The sequence below is a fragment of the Nelumbo nucifera genome, chromosome 7, assembly GCF_055504915.1.
Source record: "Nelumbo nucifera cultivar China Antique chromosome 7, China Antique-T2T, whole genome shotgun sequence".
Classification (NCBI taxonomy): Eukaryota; Viridiplantae; Streptophyta; class Magnoliopsida; order Proteales; family Nelumbonaceae; genus Nelumbo; species Nelumbo nucifera.
Window position 1 is genome coordinate 26,972,270 of NC_142655.1, and position 15,313 is coordinate 26,987,582.

Consider the following 15,313-nt stretch of genomic DNA (forward strand, 5'->3'; position numbering starts at 1 on the left):
TGATGATGTAGGTCTCTCCTCCTAGACTTCCATAGTGGGGTCCCACAAATCCCACATTCCCACCTTTTTTTCTTTCTTACTTTATCAATTAATCTAACACAGTATCACCAACACGAATACATTTTAATAAAACCAAATCTATTATACTAATCTGAATGTAAAACTTAACCTGATCAGCTCTACGATAATCTCTGTCTCTCACTTTCCTTCAACTAGCTAGCTTTATTCAGAAAAGATTTTCTATGAAGATCTCTTTCTTCTATTCTAGATTATGATTCTCTCACCGTTGGATGACTCTTCTCGTTCTTTTTGACTTTTGGTTAGCATCCAAGAATACTTAAAAAAGAAAGAGAAAAAAATTTAAAATTTGTAGGCTTTGTATACTATGAGAACACATGGTGAATTGTACTAGAAATAAAAAAAAAAGAGAAGATTGAAGACACACCAAGCTAGCTTTAGGCTTTTGCTTTACTGGCCAACTGATTCTGATACGTTTCAGATGGTGTTTAATTTTCAACATTCTCCGTCGAAATATTCGATAAGGTTTTGTGTTTGTTTAGTATTGGAAAATAACGTATATCGACTTAATAAAGTGGGGAGAGGAGGAGGAGATGCAAAGCAAAAGCCTCCCGTCTTCCATTAATACCGTCTCTGTTTTGGTTTGCTTCGAGCTAACTTTCTCTAGTCTTTATCATAAAATTTAATGTTGTTTAGACCGAGACAGTGAACAAGAAAGAGAGAGACATGATTAAAAGACGAACCCCAAAAATATTTTACTTAATTTTTGGCAGCGCACTGAGTTTTGGGTTGTGGGTCTTTTGAGTCAAGGCCCTTGGATATGGGTCTTGAGTGGAGCCACCATGTGGGTTTTCATTGGTAGGTTTTGCCGTGGTGCGCATGGCAAATCAGATGCCCTCCGCCCCTCCCTTTGCTTCTCCTTTCGAGTCGGGAATTGGGATCTCCTGCTGACAAAACACGTTCCAATACTGTCCACTTGATCTAACGCCACACATCTCACTATGAAATTGGGGCTCACCATAAAAGTGGGACCCATTTTGCATGAAACGTACGGTAGGAGTGTCAATTGTCCAATCCGGTCCAGTCCAATGTGAGTCCATTACAAATGGACCTGGCCCAATCCAGTCCAATGAATATTTTGGACCATTTTGAACCGGTCCAGAGACTGTTCAGTCTGTTCAAATTTCTGTTAATTTAGATTGGTTTTAACTCAAATCTGGTCCATTGACACCTATGTTCTTATCTTCTATCAATGGGCCAGATATTGACTCAATTCAATATAAATTCATTATCCAATATGTCATATTGGTTCGTCGAATCCGTCTAAATGAATTTTGATTTGGATGGAGTCAAACTCAAAACCAATCCATTGACACCCCTAATGTGTGGTGTCCGATCATGTTGATAGGGTGTTGGCAGGTGATCCTGACTCTCTCCCCTTTCTCTATTATTCTAAAGTTTTTGAAGGCATTTAAACTTAAGCTTAAAGAAACATGAATGTTGTCAACTTGTAAGGTGCCAACCAGATGGTTGATAAGGTCTCCTGCTAATTGTAACATAGATTTAGGAACGAATCCTCCCTGCACTTAGGTTGGGAGATGGATTATCCCCGTTGTGTAGTCCTTCAAAAGAAATAAAAAGAAAAAAATGTCAGCTCAAATATTGATATAGATCCTTGCCCTAAAATAAAAGGCATGTGAGACTTACGCCTTGAGCTTTTTGCTTAGAAGTTAAACTCAGACACCATCTTGAATTCAAATCTGAGGTTCATGATGTTTCTTTTGAAGGGGCTGTAGTATATACGTTCTGCATACTCAAAAGATATATATCTTTCTTTTTTTATTTCTTTAATTTGAAATCTTTAAAACTTTTTGAGATTCTACTTCACACAACCATGTTCTCTAATAGCTTTTGATGCATATTTGTAAGTTGACTTCTTTGCAACCATATGAGTTAGCATCAGAATCTGAGATATTAATTACCTTCTGATGTAAGATTAGTGACTAAGCTTTAAGCATTTAAACAAATGAAAAGGTAATTGGGAGCTTTATCTTTTTTACTACTTTATTTTGTAGTTGAGCCATTTATATATGTATTTTCTCTGAACACCAGTTAAGCCTTTCACATGCAAGACACGTGGACAGTCTCATAACCATTATATCTAAGTAAGAAAAGTACCAAAATCTGAAGGGGCCTGAATTAGGAAAATATACCATAAAATTAAAGTCAAAACCAATTATGTGCTATTTAATTAGTAGACAACAAATTCAAGAGATTGACTAATTAAATTGGTTTGGCAAACTAATAAAAAGGAGCAACTAATTAATTCATTTCACGTTTTGAATAAAATATTTTGGAATATATATTAATCATTTTTTATAATTTTTTATTCTTTTTAAGAATTTAATTTCTTTAACTATAGAAGAATGAGAACCATCAACGCTTATATTTTACGCATTTAGAGGTTTATTGCCTTTATCCTTCTTTTCTTTCTTTCTTAACTAAGAAGTTGTTTGACACCGTGGCATATCTTTATCCTTCACTGTGTTAAAAGCTTAAAATAATTAGCTGCATTTCGGGTGCAAGCTGGGCGGATTAGGCTAGGTTTATGGTCAATGAAACCCATGCCCGGGCCCGAGGTCAAGCCTGATTTTTCCAATCTGAGCCCAGCCTGTCCTATAACTTGATGCATTCAGGTTGGGCTCAGATTGGTCAATGAATCCACTCTAAAATTATACATATATAAATGTATTTATGCAAATTTATATATACATATATTTATGTATGAATGTGAATATATATGCAAAATATCTATACAGATGTTATATATATATATATATGTAAATATATATCCAACATTTACATATATGCACATATATATGTATAAATGTATATAATTGGGCCGGGCTCAGACTGGATTCGGGCTACCTAAGGAATAGGCCTAAGCCCAGCCTGAAAAATAAAAAAGCTTGACTTCTGGGCTCAAGCTCAGCTTGAGGACCGAAAATCCAATCCCAGCCCATATAAAATTTCTGGGTTGGGCCAATTCGGGCTTGGGCTGGGCCCGCCCAAGTTGCACCCCTACTCTGCATTAGCAGTTTTGCATAAAGCCTTAATCTGATTATTGCAACAAATTTTATTAATGAATTAAGTAAAAAAATATAATGTTTTAAAAATAAAAGCATCTGGAGGGTGAGTGCATATATATAGATGATTATGCTTTATTCAAAGAAAAGACAAATAAATTAATTTAGATACCAAAAATTAAATCATCTAATTAAAGAACAACTGTTCATGGCTTCTTGGATTCCAAAGTTGATCTTGGCATTGGGACTCACAATGGGGCTTGGCTTAGTTGAGTTATGGAGTTGGGAGATAGACACGTGGCAGGCACTCCCATATATACATGATCTAGTGAGGGCATCCTTTTATGGTCCAATATGACATTGACAAGCGATCTACAAAATCATTGGCAGCAATTGGACGTGGAGGGGCCACCCACTCAAACCCATCTCCCTTTTCTGCAATCTTTTTATTGGTATGTCTCTTGTTGTTTTCTGTTGTTGAGCACACTCTCTTTCATTTGTTCTTGGCTTCAATTTTCAACAGCTTTACCTGAAAAAGAGAAAGAAATATAGGGAAAAAAACACAGAAATGTCTGATCCAACTGTGACCCACCATCCATCCATCCTCCATAAATATATCTGATCCTAATTCCTAACTACCAAAAATTGTAGTTTTCCTTCTCTTTGTTTAGTGTGGTGTCCAATTAGACCCTCCTACATGTGCACCGCATGCTTGTATTCAACCATCTTTAATTTCTCACTTTTAGAGCAAATGTTTCTCCTTTAAGCCCCTACATAGGGGGGCCATAATTAAGGCTAATTAGACATTAGAAGCAAAATACACTGTTTTCTCAAACCCTAATCATGACCAACAAGCATCCCAGAGGTGCGCGTGCAGCTGAATCTTCGCCATGTTGCACCACTAAAGCGGATATAGTGGGATCAGAGGAATCGTGGAATGCCACTTTCTTTGATGGAGACGACTGAGAACCAGATGCCTTAATTAACTTTTTCTCAATTAACATATCTTCAATTGAAAAAAAAAAAACACAAGTTTATTAGTAGAGGGATGATGAACAACCCTAAAAGATGGAGTATATATGGAGATATTTCTGAAAAAGGCATTGAAAGCTTCATGCTTCATTCATTTTTCGATAAGTAATTTATTCTAGGAAACATTTATTTGGGTAAATAAATTTATCCATATTTTTTTATTCCCCAGATAAATAAGGCAACGACCATTTTAGTCATAAAAATTTATTATTAAAAGAAGTATTTTGTTTAGAAAAATAAAATTTTTCTGATCCCACATATATTTGAAAAAAGAACATGGATTTCTTGATCAATGTAAACCAAAATCCCATCGACCAACTTTCCCCCTCTCAAAATCCAAAAAAAAGAATGCTCCTAAAGATAAAGTTTAGTTTTCTTAGTGGGTTAGATAGAGCTTGACACAAACTCACTCTCTCTATATGTGTTATTACATGATGTTTAGTGTGCTTTCATTTCATCCCCACTGGCATCAACTATACGTTTTATTCATCTCTCCTTCATAGCTAGCTTCTACCCTGTCTGCAACTAGATATTCTCAATGATAAACTGTCACCATTTCGATCTCGTGGGGACCCTATCGATGAGGTTGGAACAGTGAAAAAGATCATCAAAATCTGCTTCCAACCATGAATTTGGTTCCATGATTCTTATTTGGAGGTTACAATGTAGGCATTTGGAGCAGAAAAGAGTGGCCAAAAAAAAAAAAAAAAAAAAAAAAAGCCTAAGCTAAGAGAGAGACCCTGGCTACACGAGGTGGGGAGGATAGCTCTATTTCCTTGACAATGGGCCGACCGGGGGCTACTTGTGAAGAGAAATGTTGGTTCCTAACATCCACATGGATAGATGCTTAAATGGTCTCTTTAGTGAGATGCAGCCATGTGATGGATACTGGACCTTGCCATAAAAAAGTGATGAATGCTTTATGTGAACAACACTAATGATCAGCTTAATTAACTAGAGGCATTTTTATTTTTCTTGTAATGGTGGATTTGATCCCCTCGAGCTAGCTGAGAATGGCTTTTGATGATAAGGGTCCCACCATGTGGGTAGTGGGATGACGTGGAGGAGAGTGACATGTCAGCAACTCAACTTCTGACTCTATGTTAAGGGTATATGTCTAGCTAGATTCCTAGACATCTGACCCCACAGTTTCACGCCTGTGACTTGGGCTTTCATTCTTTTGTTTTTTTTTGTTGTACTCTTCTGCAGGTGAAGTTGGGACTTGGGAGGGAGATAATAGAGATTGGTGGGCTGGATTTTCTACACGGCTTGTGTGGACTGTAGAGTAGTACTACTATGGACGGCCCTGGTAGGATTGTATATTAAAAATGTCAGCCCACGTGGCATTTTAATTGGTTTCCAACATGCCCATACCCTCTAGACATATTCTTCAACCCATTGCTTTCTGCCAAATGGCAAATGATGATTGTTTTTTTCTATACAATCTTTTTCCATATAAAGGGAAAGATGTTCACTGACACTAAGAGTTCTCAGTCCTAAAAGAGTGGAATCTTCAAATTTTTCCTCAATATTCAATCATGTTGTTCTCAATCATTTTAATTTTGTCCCTTTTTTCTAATAAACTGATCTCAATCATGTATGAATTTATGTAATACAAGAGTGATGAAATCCTTGCTTTTTGCTAATGTGGATTACTTAGCCACACAGCGTAAGAGTGAGCACAAATGAACTAGGGTTACATCACACTTTTAATGACCCAATGAGGGAAAAGTTATTCATTAGCAACCTCTTTCCCACCAAAACCAATTTGAGCTTTCCTTGCAAGAGAGCTCAGAAAAAATTGAAACAAAGAATTGATGAAGAAAGCTGAGTTTATAGTTACTAGATCTCAGGGTTTGCTTGGCTCCAATTCAAATCTGAAGTTCTTGAATATTTGCTTCATTGCAACTTATGTACTTAAAGTGGATGATGCAAAGTATAAACTTTAATTGTAAAGGTTTAGAGTGTGAGATATGGTAAAGAATTTGTATTGAATATTTTGCACATAACATTGTTTTTGAAGGGATTTGAGTAATCAATTGATTGTGACAAGCTTATAATGGAAAATAAAAAAAGGGGTTTTTATAGTTCAGTCCACCCTGGGGTGGAGCTAAGATTTCTAGGAGTGGAGTGAATCTTTCCCATGCATAGATTGATGTCAAATTCACATGCAGGATGCAATTTATTAGGGGGGAGGGACTGCAATTCAAATTTCTGAGGTGGATTTCTGTTCACTTATCCCAATAAAAAATGTTTTTAGTTACTTATTTTTCCCTTCTCTATTTTGCCTTGAATTTCTTTGAATGAATATTCTGTTTGAAGTGGTCATCTAGTATTTCTTATATTTATTTCATTACAACTTCTTTATAGCCCCAAAAATGAAGGTTGACTTGGTATTATATGGGCTAGGATATTAATAAGACTGTTGATAAAGTTGGCTTAGAGATTTGTTATTAATAAGAAAAATTTGAGATCCAAGTATTTGCAAGATCTTTCCTCCAAAGATTAAAGGTTTAGAATCTCCACTTTGGAAATCTATAGCACATGGATATATCATATTATCTTTTTGATAAAATTGGAGTTCAGGTTTGTAAAAATTTCTAAATATTTGATAAATTGTGTGGGTTAAAGTTTTAACAATTTTTTAGTCCTTATGGTCCCCCTCCTGCTCATGTGGGCAAATCTTTTGGTCAAGGATCTCATTGATTCTAGAACTGGTGACTAGCTAGGATAGAGAGAAAGTTTGTTTGGTTTTCACCCCTCCAATTATTTGTCATACATGGGACCGGATCTAGTAGGCACAACATAAGTAAGTACCTTAAGGCTACGTTTGGTTTGGAGGAAAAAGTAGGGAATGGAAAGGTAAGGAAACCTTTACAAACCTTGTATAGGTTTCTTTGTCTTTCCCTTTCTTTTCCTACATTTTCCTTCAAATCAAACACAGCCTAAATGAGCACTTGATAAATTTTTTGACAACTGTCAAAAGTGGGTTTTAATCTTTTTCAAGGGTGGGCTGAGGGTATTTTAAGGGACAAGTGTTAAAAAAAAATTTCAAGTGCTCATTAAACATCCTTACATTGTTGTGCCTACCTGATCCAAACGGTCATATACATATCTTTCCAAATATGCTCTGCAGAATAAAGTAATAGTGTGTGGATCTCTTCAAAGAATCGTAGTTTTTCTGTTAAGGCTGTATTAGGTTGCAGTGCAATTTTATTTGCACTAATACAAATGCATGGGGGTGCAAATAAAAAAAATACAAATTCTCATTTAATTTTGTTTTTGGTTTTACTTTATTCTACTTCGTGTCTTAATTTATTTCATTTATACTATAATAAAACAAAATAAGTTAAAATTTAAAATAAAAATAGGTCAGAATTTACACTCAAAACATTTGCACTGCCATAATTTTGCACCAGTACAAATTTATTTGCATTGCAACCAAACACAACCTTTATGGAATTCTAGAAGTGGGTTGGACTGAGGTCCTGAGTTGCATTAGGATGATTTGGAAACTTAAGACTTCTATAGATATAAACATTTCTTATGGCGTGTTGTTGGAGGTTTTGTAAACACAAAAAGTTTACTTTGGCAATGGGTAATACTCAAGATAATGTGTGTAATTTATTTCATGATTAAGATTTAAGAAGAATTAAATATCTATAACAAAATACTGCAGGTTTTAATTCAACTCTTGTTGGACAAGTCTCACCCTCCTTGGAGTGTTTCCACACTCTTTACCAGCTGCATGAGTCTCTTGAACCACCTTCCGACTTTCTCAGTTACATTCATATCCAGGTCTTGTAATGTGGCTGCCAACAGGGAAACCAAATATGCTTATCTGTACTAGTGTGTTCACACTTCACACCTGGTATACTTCCTCATATTTCTGGTATTCACGATGTAACTGAGATTTGATTTGTTGAATTGATTAGTCTTTGGGTAAAACTGTTGATGAGGTGGTCGACAATAGGAGTCCTAGAGACCCAGAAGCCAGAACTCAGAAAGAGAACACTACTTTAAAGAGAACTCAGGAGCCAGATCTGTAGAAGGATGGAAATAAAATATATATATATATATATATATATATATATATATATACAAAGGGCTAGTATGAGTCGAACTCTCCTCCAGTCTTGTAGGAGAGATATCCAACAAGAGGAAACCATTCTTTATCTTCTGATTGCGTTGGCACCTCGTTTGCTGATACAATTTGGAATTGTCTTCATCAGTTGCGTTGGGGTGTATAGTGTGAAGGATCAGCTTTTGGTTTGGATTGCTGTTACTTGTTCTTTCATTTAGACAGTCAGGAATTTATATATTTTTCAAAATAATAAAGAAATGTTTCCCCATTGGATCATCGTTAATTAATGTGATAGAATTAGAAACTCCGTTGAAAATTTTTATGGGGCTACTAATTACGAAAATGTTAGAGTGAATGCAAGTTATTGCTCAATTTGTTTGAAGTGTGAATTTCCCTTGCACTGGTGTAAATGCAAGGGAGTGCAAATAGGTTAAGCCGGGTTAGGAAGCTTTGAGAAATTTCGAATGGGAAGCAGAGAGGTGAAATCAATTAGGGGAAGAGGGTAGAGGTGGCGGAGGCAAGTCGGGTTTTTGATGGATTAGGGGTTTCAGGGGTGGGAAAGGTTAAGGGTGTGAAGCGGGGTGTGAGGTGTAGAAGTCGAGTTGGTGGGTGGGAATTTCTCATTTCTGTCTCGAATAATTTTTCCATATTTTTTTCGAGTTCACATCAGCACTACAGAACATCCCAACTGTGTAGTGGTAATATTTTCTAATGATAATACAAGAAATGATGGAGCAGATGTTGGGACGTGAACTTATAAAAAGATTATTTAATAAATTTTTTTCAGTTTATTTATCAAATAAAATTCTGTTTTACTTTTTGTCTGAATATCAATAAAAAGTAATATTTTTATAAAATAAGATAATTTTTAAAAAAATAGCAATAACACTGTTCATCGTCTTCCTCTGCTCTCTCAAGAGGACGATGGATCCATTTATTTACCGTTAACATTCTTTCTGTTGTATTCTCTTTTGTTGGATTATTTGGAAGCTTGCCACGTGGGAGCACGATGAGATCGATCTATTTTGCATTCACGGCCAGCGAGACCAATCCACTCTTGCTACACTTGGAAGAACAACCGCCTAAGTTCCTAACCCAACAGTACTAGTCATCGCCATGTCGTCGAGAAGCCTCCCTGAAGAATTCATCTTCGACATTCTCTGTAGACTTCCCGTGATGTCACTACTGCAATCTAAGTGCGTCTGCAAATCATGGTTCGCCTTAATCAGCGACCCTCGATTCGTCAAACAACATCTGAACCGAGTACTTGAAAGCATCACCACCCCCAACGACGATGGCGGATCCTCTAATTTCATTGTCGTCTCTTCCGGAACTGTCTATCACGTAGATGATGGTTCTGAGACAGCAATGCATGATGGGTCGTCGAGAAAATTCGATTTGCCGTTTCAGGATTCTTTCAGATGGCCATGGGTAGCGGGTTCCTGTAATGGATTGGTGTGCTTGGCCAACGAGACATACGATGACACCCTAGAAGACTTGTTTGTATGGAATCCATCCACCGGAGATTACATTAAGTTGCCGGAAGCCTCTTTTGAGCTTCCTCCATCCTCCCTACTAATGTTTTGGCCTTCGGCTACATCTCCGCCCTTGACGAATACAAAGTAGTAAAAATTATTCATACTCTTGATACTTCAAGAAGACCAGGCGTCAATGGATCCATAATTCTGGTGCATACACTCGGCACTGATTTGTGGAGAAAGATTGGAGAAGACTTCTCATTCCAATATCATTCCATCGTCGACGATGAACAGTATTATTGTCCTTTTTTTGATATTTTTCTAAAAAAAGGTTACTTTATTTTAATTATTTTATAAAATATTAAATTTTATTGATATTCAGACAAAAAATTGCCCTTATCTGCTAAAAACCTTTACCTTTTCCTCTATTTTGACTGTCCTATTTATTTGTGAGAAGTAAAAAAATGTTATCCATCGAAGAGGGTTATTTATTTGCGAGGCAGGAAGCAATAAGATGTTGTGATCACCATTTTATATGAAAGAGAGGTGCAAAATTTGCATTTTTGTACTGCCAATGAGTGCAAATGAGGGAAAAAGTACAAATTTTGTATAACTTTTAGATTTAGGAGTATAATCACAGTTACAAATAAATATATGCAAAACTGAACCGGATGCAAAATTTGTGTCTTGTTTACATATGCACCACAAACAAATGGATCCTTGGTTGTTAAAGTGGAATCCTCTAGAAAATGTTTTGAAATAAATTGTGATGCTGAACCTATTTGTGGGAATCGATTCTCTTTTTGTTTCATAGTGAGGACTAATTTAATTGGGTAATTTCATTTAGCTGTAGGAGGATCTTTTGAATGATGTCAGGGTATTATGGAGGCTAAAATGAAAGCAAATTCAAAATCTCTTGAATTTGCGATGCAGAAGCATTAGAAGTATGTTATTTTGGAATTTGACTCTATTTTGATAAATAAGGTAAAGTTTATTAAAAAGAAAAAGGTTAAGCATAAATGGGGAGGAGGCTCCACAAAAGAGGTCCCCTTACAACACCCACATACATACAATATAATATAAACATAAAACCAAACCCATAACTTGTCAATTTCTGTTAGCGCCATGAGAACTTCATAAGAATTCTGAAGTATGTCGATTCCTTCTGAACTGTTAAGAAAAAGAATTCTCATTCTTTTATTTGGCGTTGTATGCTGGATTCAAGACCTGGATTTGCTAAAGAAGTGCTAAAGTTTTTGCTACTAATGGATAGTCTACATACATAGATTGTTGTAGATTACCTCCTCATTCAAAAGTTGCAACAATAATTGGTATGAATCAGGGATGACTGTAGAGTGTTCTCATGGAAAGAGTCGAATTTATCTAAATTTGAATTTGAATTCAAAATTCGTTTGGAAGCTGTTTAGTCATAGGTTTTTGTTCAACTTTGCAGCCAATATTGCAGGTGTATGGCATTGAAGATGAGCATTTCACATATCCATATGAAAAGCTGTAGAAGCCAACTTTCCAATGCATTAAACAAAGTTGGATTTGGAGTTTTCTAGGCAAAGTTAGTCAAAGTTATGGCTAATTCTTTTTGAGGGTGGAGTTGAAAACGAGATTCCAAAAAATGCATAATTAATTTCAAGCCTTTTGAATTTCTCTCTAGGTCCAAGTGTTTTAGAGTACTTAAAAGGCTCAATTTGGAAAGAGTACAAATACAAATATGTATAATGTAATTACATAAAAAATAATACAAAATACAAGATTTTGTACCCTACTTTTTTTTTGCCCCCAAACTTTACTCTAGGTGGAGGGGAGGCCACCTAAAATATTATTAAAAGTTTAAAACCAAGACCCAAAAAATAACAAGAACAAACGGGAGGACATAGTCTGCCTTGCCCCTAACCAAGCCATGGAAACACTCCCTAAAACTCTTAAGCCCATCCAGAAAAATGACAAAATTACACAATTCTAGGAATAGGGATACCCAAAAAATCATCCTGGAGAAGGGATTTTGTTTTACTAGGTAATTAGCGGGGACCTGTGCCATGCACGAGATTTGGTAAAAAAAGTGAAATAATGCATTTATAAATACTTCTAATTAAATTATTGTAATTAATAATATTAATTAATTAATACTGTTTTTTTAAATAATGTTATTTATTAAAAATTAAGAATAATAATGCAATTGTAAATACTTCTAATTAAATCATTTATAGCTAGTAATTTTATGCTATTTATAACATAATAGATATCACTAATGTATTTTACATTAAGCTTTCAAAGGCCAGAACCGACTTGAACCAAGTGTTTCTTGTTGGAAAGAGCGCCTGAAAACCGACCTGAAATGGAGATGAGTTACTGAAGTCGCATTTCAGAATCCAAGGAAGAAGAAAAACAAAAAACAAAGAAAAACCACCCTAAAATGAAAAGACGATGCATTTCAAAAGAAAAATGAAACTTATCTCTCCAACCTACTATAAGATGAAAAACAAAAAACAAAGAAAAAATTACTAACCTAAAACTTATCTCCAACGTTCTCACTCCCAATCTGTAAACCTCTTCAAAACTTTATTTCCAACGTACTTGTTGCGTGATCTGACTACTCCCAGCTAGAGGGCAATTTGGCTTCCAATCGAGCTGTGAGCTGGATCTATTTGGCTTCTAAGGAAGAAGAAAAAAAAAACAAAGAAAAACCACCCTAAAATGGAAAAACGATGCATTTCAAAAGAAAAATGAAACTTATCTCTCCAACCTACTATAAGATGAAAAACAAAAAACAAAGAAAAAATTACTAACCTAAAACTTATCTCCAACGTTCTCACTCCCAATCTGTAAACCTCTTCAAAACCTTATTTCCAACGTACTTGTTGTTGCGCGATCTGACTACTCCCAGCTGGAGGGCGATCTGGCTTCCAATTGAGCAGCGGGCTGGATCTATCTGCAAGATAGTAGATCAGAGAACCCGGGATGGCTAACCCAGTGAGGTCGCTCTGATGCTTAAGTTAGAATACTGTAATGCGAGCTGAATGCTTGAGAGTTTGAGAGCTTGAGAGCTAGAGAGTAGAGTAATCACGCGCACCTTTGCCTTGAGGTTCCCATCTTTATATACTGGAATAGTCATGGGTCTCACGAAAGAGCTCCGGGATCTCCAGGGTGTGGAGATAGGTTTCGTTCCGCTTCCGAAGGAGCACTACGTAGATAAGGCTTATTGTTTCACTTCCAAATCTGGTGGAGCTGGGATGAGTCCTTATCGTGATCTCGGAAAAAATCGGGGTCTGTTAGCTCATCGTGATCCCGAGTAACTTGGGATCCGTTAGCTCATCGTGATCTCGAGAGATTCGGGATCTGTTGGAGAGACCTCTAGAGTCGGTTACATGGTGATTCGGGTTGTTAGCCTCGAGCTGATACTTCAATTCTTTAGTTCCGAACTGGATTGGATGCCGAAGTGTCTCGACGCCGAGGTGGCTGAATACCTGAGCTCAAATGTTGCGAACTAGGCTTTCTAGGCTGAGCTATTATCCCTTAATCAGTCGCATCCACGCGCCCCTTCTCGCTAGGTCGGGACAAATCAGCCTTCATCAATTGCTCCCCGCTCCCTGAGCCAGGGGTCTAAACCCGGTGCAGGGAGTTCATGACGAGTCCAGGTGGATATGGCACGAGGTCTAGACGGCTTGACGGGCGAATCGTTGGTCGGACCTATTCGACCGCCCGACTCAACTCAAGAATAACCCAGGTCACGTTTGAGTTACGCGCGGATGTCACACCGTTTTATAAACTCAGCGGACGTCAAAACACACGCTAAATCGATTTCAACCTCGGGGGTCGTGCAACTGGTTTCCTTAGGAACTGCTAGATCGTGTTGATCTCAACCGTTGATCCCTGGTTCTACTGGCTATAAATATGAGCCGAGGGGTTCATTCTCTTTGCCACAAGTCCGCAAATCCACAATCTTTGAGGTCGCGTTCAAGTCTTTTTGAGGTTGCTCTCCTTTCTTTGGTCTTCCTTTTGGTGAGTCTTTCTTTGCTTTTTCTTTTCAATTCCGTGTCTTTTTAGTATGTCTAATTTTAGTTTCGATAGTCTCTTAGACGGGAGCGGTGAATCCGTTGGAGCCGAGGTGGGTACCTCAGCTCAGGCCGTAGATCCTCGTCCTACCGAGGAGGTTACTTCGGGCCAGGATGCGGTCCGTGGTCCTCCCGAGGTGAACTCACCTCATCAAGAGCGAGAGGCCTCAGGTAACCTAGCTTCCACCTCACATCGAGGTCAGCTGCCAAATAACTTTGGCCTGTCGACAACGACAGCGGATAGGCTCCTAACCCTAGTAGCTCAGTACAGTCTTCCCAACAACTTTGTATATAGCATCCCCTTAGGTAACTTACCTTGCGATCACAGTCACAACGAGATCATGATCTTCGAGGAGGAGCTCGCAACTGGTCTTCGCCTTCCACTTCACCCTCTCATAGTTGAGATCGTAAAGCTTTTCAATATCACCATAGATCAGTTACACCTGAACTCTACTCGCAACGTGGTAGGGACCATTTCACTTTTCCATTATTACAATCTTCCCCTTGACCTTGACATTTTTTCTTCTATCCTTTCCATAAAGAAGAATTCGTCTTGTGTTTTTCCCGAGCACAGACAAACTTACTATCTGTCACCTCGTCCTGGCTTCAAACTTTTGCACGAGCTCCATAACAAGGTCCCAACCTGGAAGAGGCGCTATTTCGTGGTCCGCAACACTGAGGGGTGGCCCTTCCCGACTCATTGGAGGGCAGCCATCTAGGACTCCGGTGTTAGGTTGGACCTAAAGATAAGGGAGGCACTCCATTCTTGGGCAGAGCTCGGCCTGAAGTTCGAAGACTTCGTGACCGAGGAGAAGCTCGTGCAAACTGGTCTGAGTCCTGGTAGGTCGCTGTTTGCTGTACTTTTTCTTTGTTTTACTTCGGTACTGTATCTGACAGCTCATTTTTTGTCGCAGCTATAATGGACATCCCCGCCAACGAACTCTTTGGGAGCATGAAGAAGGGGAAGAAGAGAGCCACCAAGAGGGCTCACGTTGAGCACCCACCGACTGCCGTTCCTGAGCCCGAGCAGCCGTCAATTGCCGATCAACCTCTTGTAATAGATCTAGTCGAAGAGGACTCAGGAAAGACCTCCCCACCCCGCGTGCCCGAGGAGGCTACGTCTTCGGAGCCCGTCTCGGCAGTTGCCACTTCTTCGGGTATCGATGACGCAGCTCGGAGTATTTTGACTCCAAAATTCGGCCTTCTCAAGAGCAAGGGCGCGGTATTTGCTGAGGAGGTCGCTAGTTGGGCTGAATTGCCAGTTGCTCAGCTCGGAGCCCGAGCGGCTACTCACTGGATGGTGGTAAGTTCTCGGACTTGTCTCTTCAATCTGTCTTGTACCTGGATTTTGTATACTGACGCTTGTTTTCTTCTCTTGACAGGTGAATTCCACCGTCCACGCCTTGGCCTATTAGTCCGAGGTAAACTTGAAGCGGGCCCTCGGAACCAAGGAGTCTTCCCGGAAAGCTCACGCCGAACCGAACTTAACTCGCAATGAGAATAACCAGCTGAAGAACGATGCACAGGCTAAGAAGGAGCTGCTCACTT

The 15,313-nt window shown here is 38.2% G+C and overlaps 1 pseudogene; it reads left to right on the top strand.

Moving 5' to 3' along the window:
* Positions 1 to 8,741: 8,741 nt before the first annotated feature.
* On the top strand, positions 8,742 to 10,076 carry LOC104593670 (F-box protein At3g07870-like; annotated as a pseudogene).
* The last annotated feature ends 5,237 nt before the right edge of the window (positions 10,077 to 15,313 follow it).